Raw genomic sequence first — 14,720 nt, forward strand, 5'->3', positions numbered from 1 at the left:
TGTTGTAGACTAATGGATGGAAAACATGACACAGTGAGCATTGGAGACAGGAACGCATGGGTTTAAATTCTGCTTCTGGAACATTATGTAACTTCTTTGAACCTCAACTTTGTTATCTGTGTAATGGGATAATAATTATAATAGCTAACAGCTATATAGTACCTACCATGTGCCTGGCTTAACAAATATTTTCTCATTTGATCCTCACAACAACCTTGGGAGATAGGTGCTATTATTATCACCATTTACGGGTGAGGAAACTGAGGCAAACAGAGGCAAAATAACTATCTCAAGGTCACATTACTAATAAGTGTCTGAGGCTGAATTTAAATTCAAATTTTTCTGATTTCAGGTCCAGTTCTACCCACTATACCACTCATTGCCCAGGATAGTTATGAAGCTTTTCAAAAGATAATACATATAAAGTGATTTGCAAACTTCAAAGTTCCAAATACTTGCTAGTTTTAAATTCTTAAATGATTTCATAGGGTAAAATACTCAAAATAAGACAGAACTTTAAAAATAAACAATTGGAGTGGAATGGACATCTTGTATGCTAACATGTTCCAATATTGGTGGTACTGGTTGGTTCTGGATGAAATTTTTCCTTTGGATGGGAAGTTTAACTTGATGACCTCAAAAAGTGTTTTATACTTTTAAGACTCGATGAGTCTGTGAATTGCTAGATCATACAGCCTGAATAGAAGTGGTCAGATTCAAAGTTCTCAGGCAATGCCTCTGAAATGCAAGCTATTATCCACCAGGGATTGTGCTGAAATGTCCAGATTCATTTTGCTTAAGTTTGCAATGGCAATAATGTCATTAAAAATATCAACCACAAAGCATCTATCATTATTTTATTCATTTTTTTGACATTTACCTTATGTTCTTTGGTAGTTTGGAAAAAAGGCAGGGAAGTTAATGCCCATTACTTAAAACCCCCAAGGTTAGCTTCTTCAGCCTAAATTGAATTTAAAAAACACATTTACAGCTAATTCATATATTAGGGCAATTTCTATCAATCACCATTCTTGGGCACATACAATTTTACATGAGTCTCAGAAAGACTTTTTTTGCTTTTTTTTCCCTTTTCCATTTTGCACCAAATTTATCAAACACAATAGCATGTCCAACCTGCTGGCAATTTTTGCTAGGAACTCCATGGAAAAATATGAGATGGAGTCAATTTAAAATAATGTCAATCAAAGAACCAGCCAACATTTATTAAGCACCTACTACTTACCTGAGGCCTTTCTATAAAGGTCCCCAAAATAATTTCTTATTTTTTAAAACTCTGGTCTAGTAATTATGACTAGACTAGTATGAACCCCACTCTTATTACCTTAGCCAAAGCTCTTAACCTGCCCTGAACTTCAGTATTCTCATCCAAAAAGAAATAGTGTATCTGCCCTATTTAATTTATTAGCAGGATACTCTAACTGTCAAATTAGAAAGGAAGAAGGTATGATCAGATTTTGATCTGTATCATGTGATGACTCTTTGAAAAAAAGCAAAAGAGAGGAATGGAACTTGTAATTTCAGTGGTATATCGAAATCCCAGGAGAGAGAACTCCCTCCAGCAAGGCAGGTTGGTACCTTCTCCACAATTTATAGTCATAGCTGCCTAGAGAAGTGAAAGGTTAAGTCAATTGGTCAATCATACCAGAATGCACCAGAGGTGAGACTTGAACTTGAATTTTTTTCATTTCATGATTAAATCTTCCAACCCCTAAGCTAGCTCTCTGTCCACTATATCATCTTGTCTGTGTGTGTGTGTGTGTGTGTGTGTGTGTGTGTGTGTGTGTGTGTGTGTGTGTGCATGTGCAGCACTATAAAAATATAAGATAACATGATATTCATAACTAAAGATTATATGTTAGATATCATTAGAATAAGGAACTCTGAATTACTGTTATTTTTATAGCTAATTTAATCAGTTAGTAGGATGAAAATATATAAAATAAGGGAGCAGCATACCAAAAGGAGTAGTCCACCAAAAGCAGGAATGTGTTAGTGCTCTGGTTGCAGGTCATATGGATTTGAGTGAAAAAGGTAACTTCAAGGAAAGCAGGAATTGCAGATATTGGGATAGATTCAATCCCTGGATATTGGTCACAGAGTAAGATGTCTGAAATACAATCTACCTCTTAGTTAGGCCAGCTGCATGAGGTTTCCAGAAGAAGGAAAGAGTTAGAGCCCTCCACCCTCACTCCCCCCCCCAAAAAAAAACTGGGAGAAGGGAGATAGTGGCAGCTTCCCAGGAGAAGTCGTCTTCCAGATGCAAGAATTTCTGGGACCTGATAAAGACTGGGCAACTATCCTGCAGCTTAAAAAGAGCTTTTTTTTGCTATGGTTAACAACTCTGAGATATTATGTTCACTTAATTAAAAATTATTTAATCCATTAAAAAAACTTTTTCAAATAATATTGTTATTTTATTATTTTTATTGTCATGATTATATTATAAAATTTAATAAAATGGTAATTATCTGCAATTTTGCTTCATTTCATGATTATGAAATTATTAACATATGCTTAACATAATTTTGAGTTTCTCATAGGCAAAGTCTATTTTTTAACCTTTGTTTTTTGGGGCAGCTAGGTGGCACAGTGGATAGAGGACCAGCCCTGAAGTCAGGAGTACCTGAGTTCAAATCCAGCCTCAGACACATAATAATTACCTAGCTGTGTGGCCTTAGGAAAGCCACTTAAGCCCATCTGCCTTGCAAAAACCTAAAAAAAAGTAGCCTTTCTTTTTACTTGCAGCACTTATCATAGTACATAGTAGGCACTTGATAAATGTTTAATTATGGGCATAATTTTGTTTTTTAAAGGAGGTACTTAAAAAAGACCTGATTCAAATATGTTAATTATGCCCCTGGAAATAAGTCAAGCAAATGCATTGTAGATGATTGGTAGGTAAATAGGTAGGTAGAAAGGTAGACAGGTAGGTAGGGAGGGAGAGAGAGAGAGAGAGAGAGAGAGAGAGAGAGAGAGAGAGAGAGAGAGAGAGAAAGTTTGATTGATTGATTTGGGAGCTGAAAGGAACCTCAAAAGCCACTTAGTCCAGTCCTCTTATTTTGTACATAAAATTCCACATGTACTAAGTGACAAAACCAGGACTAGTCCTCTGATTCTTTGAGTTCTCTCAAACAGGCTAGGTTAGAGGGGGAAAAAAAAAAACCAAAGTTGGATCTCCATAATTCTGAGTATTCTGCTTAACACTGGGTAACTTAGACAACTATTCAGGTTACATAACCCTTTATTTATATAGTCTTTATATGACTAACACTAGGCTATACAATTGGAGCATGCTATTCATCCATCAATTATCTCTCAATTCTGCTATATTATGTTTCCTTTTCTGATGACATCTTTCATGTCTTTGGTAATACATATAATAGACCTTCTCCTTCATAATTCTTAGATGGCAAAATGTTAAACCCTGATCATTTCCAGTACAGGATAATTATCTATTGTCCACTGGATTGCATACAATTTTAATTCTTCAGAGCTTGTTATAGTCTATAATTAACAGTTATAGTAGTAACACAAGAAGCATATTGATGTAAAAAAGATGAATCTTTGTACCATTTGTAACTAAGCAATGCCAAGAGATCCAGGGAATGGCCTATAAAACAGTGGAGGGACTCACAGTGAAAGGAATTACTAGGAGATATGCAGTGATGGGCTAAAAAAATTTAATAACCGTATCTCCAAAAAGATACCCTTGACATACTTTTAAATTTAGTTTTCATTATAACATTTTCCTCCATCACTTTTTAAAGTCCAGAAAATCAAAAAGCGACAAATTAACTTTTGACTTGTGGCATTTGCCAATCTCTAAGTATAAATACAATGAAAATTTAACCACAAGCTCTTGCAAATTGATTTGAGTTGACTTCAGCATACCTCTAGATGGATAAGAAGCATATAAAGCAGGGAAAGTCTTGATATGACAGGTGTTATTCCATATCATTGGAAGGAATGTTCATACTGGTGAGATTACATAACCATTAAAAAAGAATCAAATTATTGGTTATGAATGACAATATAACTTATCATAGACATTTGAAGTTTATAGAGCATTTTACATAGGTTATTTCACTTGATTCTCATTAAGGAAGCACTACAAGTATATCCTACAGTACCATATCCAAAATACAAATGAGAAAACTGAGGCTTGGAAAAATTTAATAACCTATTTCTCCAGGTCCACCCAACTCCATAGCAGGAAAACAAGGGTTTGAATTCAAATCTTCTGACTCTAAATGTTGTACTCCCTCTATTTTAGTAAATTGTTTCTCAACTATAGAGCTGTTTAGTCATATTTTTGACAAATCAGCTAGATGATTACCTGTGCTTTCATTTTCCTTTGAGCGTTATAATTATGGACAGCAGAGTAAAAATATAAATCAAGATTCTTTCAAAGAATATAGTTAGATTATCAAGAAACACCATGAAAGGCAATCACCAAATATATGTCTGTGTCATGTCGATGCTAAATTATTCTGAGGAAATGAGATGCCAAAATCATAATATAGAAGCATAAGTGATGAAACCTTTCTCACTCCTATTTAGCAGTCATGAAGGTTATACATGCCTAACAGACTAATTTCTTCTCTTACTATAGAACTGTTAGGTTGTCCCTTTATTTCCCAAGTTAAGCAGCACAGAATGATTTCAATTCCTAACTGCATTTGAAATTATAATTCTAAAATCTTAAATTATATTTATTTATATAGTACATAATTTTTAAAAAATAATTCAAATTCTATTTAATATTATTTCATATGATAAATATCATTTAAATAAATGGTTAATATATAATACATTATTATAATTCTAAAAATTGTTTCACTTGAAACATATTCCCCCCCCATTCCCTCATTCATTCATAGATTCAACAAATAATCATTTACTCACCAACTGTAGACAGAGGATGAACTAGATGTTGGCTAAAAATAATACTCCAAACCAGGCTTTCCAGGTGCTTATAGCATATTAGAGGATACAATCATAATAGATAACAGAAATATAGTCCATAAATATGTGCATAGTATTTTATATATGCCCTCTTATTTGATGTGAGTACAATAGATATTATTTGTGATTTTACAAAAAACCCCAAGGATCCAAGAGGTTAGGTGAATTGCTCATCATGGTTGCACATCTATTTAAATGTCAGATTTGATCTAAAGTCTTCTTATACACTCAGTCCAGCTCATTTTCCATTGTGTTATAAGCTATTAAAGCTGACAAAGCATTTTACAACATTATTTCATTTCTTTTTTTCTGTTTATGAAATCTAATTTTTAAAAAAACAATTACTGCTAGAGTGGAATTAATCAGTTCTTAAAGCAATACACAGAAAATGTATAATTTCTAAGAATTAAATAAAGTAAAATTTCCTTTAATTTTTTACTGATTTTTATTAATATATTTTCCTTTGCTAATATCCTTTTCTTCTTCCTCCTTTAAAAAGTCATCCCTCATGATAATTCTTTTAAAAAATGATTCACCAAAGCTAACCAACATATTATCCAATCTGACATCAATTATACAGATGACTTCTGCAAATCAAGGAGGGAGCTGAATTCTCATTTCTTGTGGGGAGTCAAGTTTGGTCATTATAGTTTCCTAGTGTTCAGTTCTGGGTTTTGTCCTTGCTACTCATTTGAATTTACATTTTTGGAGACAGTGTATATTTTTCCAAACTCTATTTACCATACTTTCAATCAGATTGTGTCTTCTCATTCTTCTCTCTATTCTTCATGTTCATCACTTCTTATAGGGTTCTTAAACTCTTTTAAGCCATTTTCCAACCCATGCACATTTACTTTGTTTCCAGTTTTTTTGCTACTATAAAAGTATAGCAGTAAATATTTTGAAATTAAATATTATTTTGACCAAGCAAGATGAAGGACAATATTGATTATCATTTTTTACTGCTTTTGAACTGTGAGTTGTGATGTTGGATGGGATTCTGGTCTCATTTGGTCTTTGGGAGTACTTTCTTTGACCAAGAGGGGAACCTTAACTTCCTGGTAAATTGGGAAAACAAGCATTAATGTCTATTTTCCCTCTCACATTTTAACCAGTTTGGTAATAAATTAATTCTGTGCCTGACCTCTCAGTCATCTTCTCTCCTGGAAAGGGTTCTTCAGGGCAGCTGAAGATCCTGGGGTCCACACTGAAAGAGCAACTCTTCACTAACACCTTTGTATATCTCCTGTTGACATTGCATGCCTACCCTGACTATTGTGTCAAAAACTGCAGTATATCAAGAACTGAAGTAGAAATAGCAATGGCTACTGCTTCTAAAAATGGTGCCATGCTGCTTCCCCATCCTCAGTTCTTTCCTTTGCTCATTTGTCAGGGACAATCATTACAAAGTGGAATTTAGGTTTTCTTTTATCTGAAAGATGGAAAAACAACAACTTTCTGAAATTTACAGAAGCTGGAGAATTGGCATACTTCTATTGGGGATCAAATAATACATGTAAAAAGCTTGGCAGACTTAAAAGAGCTATATAAATATGAGCTATTGAATTGCTTTATTTTTCTGAGAAAAAGGGTCACTCTTTATAGTGATGTTAGATTCATTATTGCCATTTAAGAGAATTCTCATCCTCTGTGAAATCAGTAGTTTTCAGAGATATTTAAAAATTAAAACCAAACCCAAGGTGGAATGATGGAAAGAATGTAAAGAGAATTCACTAATGGAAGTCAATATGGTAGAATAGAAAGACAAATAAATTTTTAAACTAAGTAACTGGGTTAAAACCTATTTCTTCAATTTACTACTTATACAATATTGGTCAAGTAACTTCTCTTTTTTGACCCTCACTAAAATGAAAGCATCTGATGCCAAATTTGAATTCAGGTCTTCTTAAATTCAAGTCTAGGACTCTAGTCACTGTACCATCTGACTGACTTCTAAAACCCTCTGGGAAAGGATGCAGTTTGGTAATGTAATTAGAAAGGATAGCAGATGATTATCTCTATGTGGCATAAAAAATTAGAAGAACCAGAAAGCAACCTCCAGAATACTTGGTAATAATAATAATATCTGACATTTGTAGAGCACTTTAAATTTCATATGATGGTTTATTTTATTTGACTCTCATAATAATCCTGTGAGGTTGCTACTTAATACAATATTATTATTCCCATTCTTCACTCTCATCATCCATTGCCTTCCCTCCTGTAAGTTCACATGTGATTAAACAAAGGTGGAGAAAATCATGAAACCATGCTGCATGGGTCTATGACAAATTAATGTTACCTGACCTTATTTGAGCCCTCCCTGTTGCAAAGCAATGATTTTATAGCTTCCTAATTAACTCACTAATCCCATTCACCATCACAGGTCTTCTAAACCTTTTCATCCCTTCTCAAACTTTCTCCTGCCCCCACTCTCCCCATTGAGAACCTTGACTCATATTTTATTTAATAAACTTAAGTTATTTTCAGAGAGCTACCCATTCTTCACTTCTCTTCTCACATTACTGAAATGCCTTCTACCATTGTTTCTTCCTTCATCCCCATCATACATGAATTGATAATCCTCCTCCTTGCCAATGCAAATCCAAATATTTGCAAAGGTAAGCCCATTCCATCCTATCTCCTCCAAAATATCTCCCTCCACCCCACTATCTTTACTTTTTCACTTATCTTCAATCTCTCCCTGTCTTCTAGTCACTTCCCTGTTATCTACAAACTATCTGCTCCATTATCAAAAACCCTCCTTAGCCACACCATCCCCATTAAATATGGTCCTTTCTCTCACCTCTTCTATAAGGTCTGAGCTGTGTTCCAGCTCCAGTAATGCATCCACGACTACTTATACAACCACAAGAAAAACATAACTGAGCCTCAGTGATAATATCCATGGTGCCTACTTTACTGTTTGGCTGTAGGAGTCAAATTGAGATAATGAATGCTAACCATCTTGCAAGTATTAAAGTGCTTTGTATTTGTATTATGGAATAATGCTATTTATTACCACCAGAATGTTGATCAATCACTAACATTGGAGACCAAGACCAAACAAGGTAAAAGATCAGAAGACTGACTTAAATTTTATTTGCTAGAAATATTTTCCTTTCTCTTAGTACAATAGCTGTTCTTTCCATGTCTGCTTTAACTGACAGAGTCTACTCAAAGCTTGCTGAATTTTTTTTCCCTTTCCCACCTGCAAGGACAAGCTAGTGCCTTGCTTTTGTGCAACCTGTGCTCCCTCTATACAATTGGTCTCTTTCCGCGGGCTTTAGTTGCTTGTCTGAAGACTATGAAGCCTCCTTAGAGTTGAGCTGTCTATCTGCAGAGACAGCAGCTTCCCCAGGGACTTCCCTTTAGGGTTACAGTCATTTTATTTCCCACTCTCTACCTAAGGAAGAAGGGCTTTTGTGGTAGAAAGAAGTCACCTTAAAAATAATTGTTTGCCTTTAGTGGCCTGCTTTGATTCACCAGTTTCTTTAGCTCTTCTTTCATTTTCACTTTCCCTCACTTTATTTTTAATGGCTGAAACCTGCATCAAATGAATTTATTTATGTGATCAAAATCCACTATTTATTAATTTACTTCATAAGTATGGAAAAGGAAATAATTTAAGTGATAGTGCTCTGTAATCTACAAATTTTACATTGAATTGCAGTAATTTTTAGGTAAAATATTACTGTCATCAACATAATTTCTTTTTCTATATTTGCATATTAAATTAAAACAGTGGATTTTAATTCAGTTAGTTAATAACTTTTCCCTTTCCTACACTCTATAGTACAGCAAAAAACTGTCCATTTTCCCATGAATTCAGTGCTTCATTTTCTACCTCCTTACTTTTATAAGCCTATTTCCTATGCCCAAAAGGTATATCTCCCTTACCTGCCACACTAAGAATCTTCAGATAACTTTCATGACTCAGATTATGTGCCACTAACTACAAGAAACCTTTCCTGATGCTTTTGTTGTTAATATTTTCTCCCTTATCTTCAGATAGTCACATATAAGTTTAATTGTTTATGGGTCATATGCCTCAATAGAATGTAAACTTGAGAGCCATCATTGTTTTGACTTTATGTCTTCAGTATGTCACACGAAGCCTCCTTTGTATTTACTAAGCATAGTTATAGTGAAATAGGGGGAAAAAATTCTGTAGATGTTGGGAAAGTCACTTAACTCCCTGGTTACCTCATCTATAAGATGAGGAGGTTCTACATTCCCTTTCACCTCTAGAGTCTTGAAATATGAACTATGAATCTGTAAACTATCCCTAGGATATGAAAAGGAATTTTAAGAAAATCAAGGAATAGGGAAGACTGCAGACAGTAAAGACCCCACCCTCCCACCCCCCATGGCTGAGTTTCTTCACTTTCATTTTTCAACTTTAATGTTATATCAAGTTTTAAGTTTCAGCAGAATGCCTATACCTACATACCCCCAGAGAAGGGACTTTACAAACCATTCAGTACAAACGTCATCATTTTATAGGAGAGGGAACTGACATCTACAGAAGTAGCAACTTGCTCAAGCTCACACAGTTAATTAGTAGTATAGGTGGAATTTGAAACCATGTTGCTACTCATTGGCCCATGTTCATATTTATTCTACTATAGCATGTAGTCTTATTACATATATATGTCACAAGTATATATATATATATATATATATATATATATATATATATATATATACTTGTATATACAGACATGCTTTTATTTTTTTAAATTATAACGGCAAATCCAGTTTCAGGGAGATCTTCCATAAGATTATTGCCAAAACTACATAAATTGGGGGAAGGGGAAATCAGTATATAAAGGATGCAGATAATGAGACTCAAACTTTTTTTAGATAAGGATAGAAATGGAACTTATGATTTCATTAATATAAAGAGCTTCTATTGGGAACTTCCTCTACCAATGCAACTTAACTTTTTGCATCTTACAGATTTACTTACAGAACTCTTACAGAGTTCCCTAAAATACTGAGAGGTTAAGTGACTTCCCAAATCACAGTTAGGATATATTAGAGGCGGTATTTGGTTCTGAGGCTGGTTTTCTACAGGCTATGTCATGTCTCTCTAACTTTGATAAAGATAATATTTTTTTTAAATAATGAAAGGAAGTATATCTATAGCTCTTATAAAGACAAAAGTCAGAAACAATTCTCTATTTAACCAAGCCATTGTCTGAACATAAGGCTTAATATTGACTCTATTTTGATTTTATTTGTTGTTTTGACAACATGGTTGTATGTCTTGGACCATCCCAAATGCAGCTGTTAAATTCTTGTACTTGGCTACTATTTCTCAAAACCCTTTAAAGAGTTTCTCCCTAGTGAACAGGGCAAATGTCACCTATAGCATATCAGGCTATAGGTTATTATTTCTTCCTCAATTAAATCCAGACAGCCTTCACCACGTTGTTTCATAATGGGTCTTGTGGTAGAGAGAGTGAGTATAAGACTCCTACTCAAAGGGACAAGTAAATACCAATCTCTGCTACCGAGCTCAACTTGGAATACCTTCATTGGTTTTCTCTACTATGGTCCCAGAGCTCTCCTTAACAAGAAGTGCATTGCCTGGTTTCCAAGTGTATTTTCTATTTTTGAGATTATTGATTACAACTTTGAAAATAAAACAACTTCTCTTTCAAGCACGTGGACAAATGAAATAGGATGTGTTGACATCTTGTGAATAGTAGAAGAAAATAAGAAATTTGTTAAGAAACAAAAACCTTGTAAGATTTTTGCACTAATTTTTCTTAGGAAATCTTTAGTTTGACAATCATGCTTCACTAAGGTAAAACTACACCTTTGGTGTTGTATTAATACCCTGTTTTTCTCTCACTGATTATAATACCATGCCAGTTTTTCTAGGATATATTTTGTACAGTTAAGAAATTTTTCCTTCTCTTTTTTTTTGCCTTCTCTTTTAAAAGAATGTTAAAGGTAGAGTACTTGATAACTAAAATAGCATCTAGAATTTATCAAGTGGGAACTTGGAGGGGATGAATGACTTGCATTATGGTAATTCAAAAGGATGGGTGAGTTAGTCAAGAAGAGATTCAGACATAATACCTAAGCTCTCTCAACTCAGCAAATGCTGCCCTTTGATCTTTTGAGTTGTAATCAATTAATCAATCAACAAGCATTTATTAAGTGCTTGCCAGGCCCTGTGCAAAGAACTGGAAATACAGAGAAAGGCTCTTCAGGAGTTCAAGTTCAATGGGAGAGATAAAACATAATTAAATAAGGAGGTAGCTAGGTGGCACAAAACCTGGAGACAGGAAGACCTGAATTCAAATCCAGTTTCAGACACTTACTAGCTCTGTGACCCATGGTAAGTCACAACCTCTGCTTCAGTTTCTTCATCTGCAAAATAGGAATATAGATTATATAGAATATAGATTATTATATAAAATATATACTAATAACACTTCCTTGAGTTGTTTTAAGGATCAGGTGAAGCACTTTAGACAGTATCTGGCATGGAGAAACTACTATTTAAATGTTAACTATTACTGGAATATATAGGAGATAATATCTAAGGAGAGAGAGGAAAAACTGTCTTCATAGGCTGTGTGTGTGTGTGTATATATATATATATATATATATATATATATAAATTTTGTAATTTTGTAAAGTATGGTTAAGATACAAGAAATTGCTCTGGCTATCTAGTACAAGTTACTATAAGTTTTGTTTAAACCAAACAGATTAATATGCAATCCGAGAAATAAAAAGGGGTGGGGTATACTTCAAAGCAAAAACAAAGACAAAATACTTAAGCAAAACAGCACATATGTTTTAAAATCATGTTTTAAAAAGGAGGCAGTCTGTATTTTCAACTTTAGCATGGTAGTCCATTGAATTTAACCTGAGTTTTAAGGCTATATACAGGTTTCTTAATTTTCATAGATATTGATGGTATGTATATTACTCTTTGGACTTTCATTATATTTCACTTTATGCTCTTTAATATTTATATTCTTTAACTTTTCACTATTTTTATGGCACAATAGCATTTTAACATGTTCATCTACTCCTGATTTACTCAACCATTGCTTACATTTTGGATAAGTAATTGGTTCCTACCTTTTTGCCATAATAGTGTGACTGAATATTTTTGAACAGCAGAAATTTTAACATGGTGATGACTTTACAAGTATAGAAATTTGGTAGGGTATGATTAATGACTAAACAAAAAGGTATATATATATATACATATATAGATGATATAGATATATAGATATAGATAGATATAGATATATGGATATAGATATACATATACATATACACATACACATACACACATATATACATACACATACACATATACATATACATGTAGATTAGATAGATATAGATGATATAGATATAGATAGAGATAGAGATAGAGATAGAGATAGAGATAGAGATAGAGATAGAGATAGAGATAGAGATAGAGATGGAGATGGAGATGGAGATAGAGATAGATTTATAATCTTATATATGTGGGTTTTTTCTTCACCAGTACAGACTCGAAATACTTCAGACTTTCCTTATTGTGTAATTTTTGTTCATAAACTTCTGTCAGTCTTCAACATTTAGTTTATCAAGTGCACTGGTGGTCTTTTTAGGATACCAAAGGGTACACTTGAATCATTCATCTGTTTTCTTTCATTCATGCTTCAAGATGAGGACTCATCCTTTTTTGGTCCACAAAAGTCTTCCATCTCAGCACGAGTTAGAGGTTATGGTAGGATTTTAAGGTAATGTCTACAGAACACAAGCTTGGATAGTTTCCATCAAACTGCCGAACATACTATCACCATCTACCATTCTGGTAACTCTCCTCTGGATGTCCTTATATCCTTCCTGAACTGAGGTGCCAGAACTAGAACTGAACAAAATATTTACTACGTAGTCTGACCCACGTAGTCTGAGCATAGTGTTGTTTTAAACTCCTTATTCTGGAAGCCATGCCTCCCTTGAAATGATATTAACCTTTTGAATTAATTTGTTAAATTAAGAAGTTTTCATTTTCTTCTTATCTTCTCCTCCCCTATTATTACCCTTACCAAAAAAGAAAACTCTAATAACAAATAGGCATGGTTAATTAAAACAAAGTTCTATGATGTCCATATCCAATAATGTCTAATTCTGCATGTAAAAGCTATCATTTCTCTGTCAAAACATAGTTAGTATTCTTCATTTTTGGTCCTCTGGAAATAAGATTGGTTATTTGAGTAGAATTCTTAAGTCTTTCACAGTTGTTTTTATAGTACAAATTTTTTCTAGCTCTGTTCACTTTAGCTGTATGCTCACTTTAGTAACCATGTGAGATCAGTTTTTTAGATTGCCATATGACATTGTTTACTCACATCGAGCCTATAGTCCATTAAAATTCTCACAATTTTTTTTCAGAAAAAAACAAATGTTCTACCTAAGCACACATCCCACGACTTGTATTTGTGAAAATTTTTTGAATCTATTTGTGACTCTTCCATAAGACTATAACAAATTCTGGTTTCATTTACTAGTTCGAATAAGTTTTTTTTAATATCAAGTATAAATCTGTCTCTTTTGTAGTTCAAGGATCTTAGACTAAAAGCTAAAAGAGAATTTATAAGGCTAGCTATTTTAGAAATGAGGAAACTGAGGCCCAGGCAAAAAAAAGTTAAGGGGTTTATACAAAGTCAAACAGTATACTGTTAGGGCAAGATCACAAAATGGCAAGAGATAGGATTCAAATTCAGATTCTCTGGTGACAAATATAATGTTTTCATTGTACCATGTCACTTTCTACCCATTGGTCCTAGTTCTACCTCTGGGGCAAAGCATAATACCTCTGTTCCATAAAATGGAAAAAAATAATATCTATGTTACAGAAAATGAAAAAAAACCCATCACATTTATTATTGGAGGGCTTGGGTTCAAATTCCATTTCAAATACTACCTTGTGACTTTGGACAAATGACTTAACCTCAGTTTTATCATTTATAATATGAGTAAATTGGACTAGATAATCTCTGAGGTTCATATCAATTCTAAATCTATGGCTGTATGATGTCAGAGAGAAATCAGGAGACAGTTCTATTCAAGCTATTAGCTAGCTTGATGATCTCTGGCAAGTCCTTTCATTTCTCTGACCCTCATTTTTTTTACCTGTAAAAAAGCTAGGATAGGAGCAGGTGGTCACTAGGGTAATTTCTAGCTAATAATGGTCTTATTAGGGATTCATTAGAGTTTCCATGATCCTATATAGAGGGGAGTTCATTTTTAAAATGTGGATATGAAAGCATTTAGAAAAGCCAGATACCTTTTCCAAGCATCAAGTCCTAGTTTCATATTGTGTAATCAAAAGTAAGTACTCTCAGTTGTAGGCTCATGCCTTAGGGAGACTTGTGTGAGAAATTCCTGGCAGAAAGATCACCACAAAGTGCTGCTGAGTCACCATCCCATTTGACCTCTCACAGATTCACAGTGTTCCAGAAATGGAACGGACCTAACAAATCAACACCTTTCTAAATGCAAGAATCTCCTCTAATATATATATATATATATATATATATATATATATATATATATATATATATATATATATATACATATATATATTAGGTATACCCTCATTAGAATTACCACTGAAAGCCAGACAATAATGGGAGAAATAGTCAAAAGGGTGGGTGGTGTGAAGGATGGGCTGCATTGAAGGTGAATGGAGAGATTGAGGAATG

The sequence above is a fragment of the Macrotis lagotis genome, chromosome 4 (genome assembly GCF_037893015.1).
Source record: "Macrotis lagotis isolate mMagLag1 chromosome 4, bilby.v1.9.chrom.fasta, whole genome shotgun sequence".
Classification (NCBI taxonomy): domain Eukaryota; kingdom Metazoa; phylum Chordata; class Mammalia; order Peramelemorphia; family Peramelidae; genus Macrotis; species Macrotis lagotis.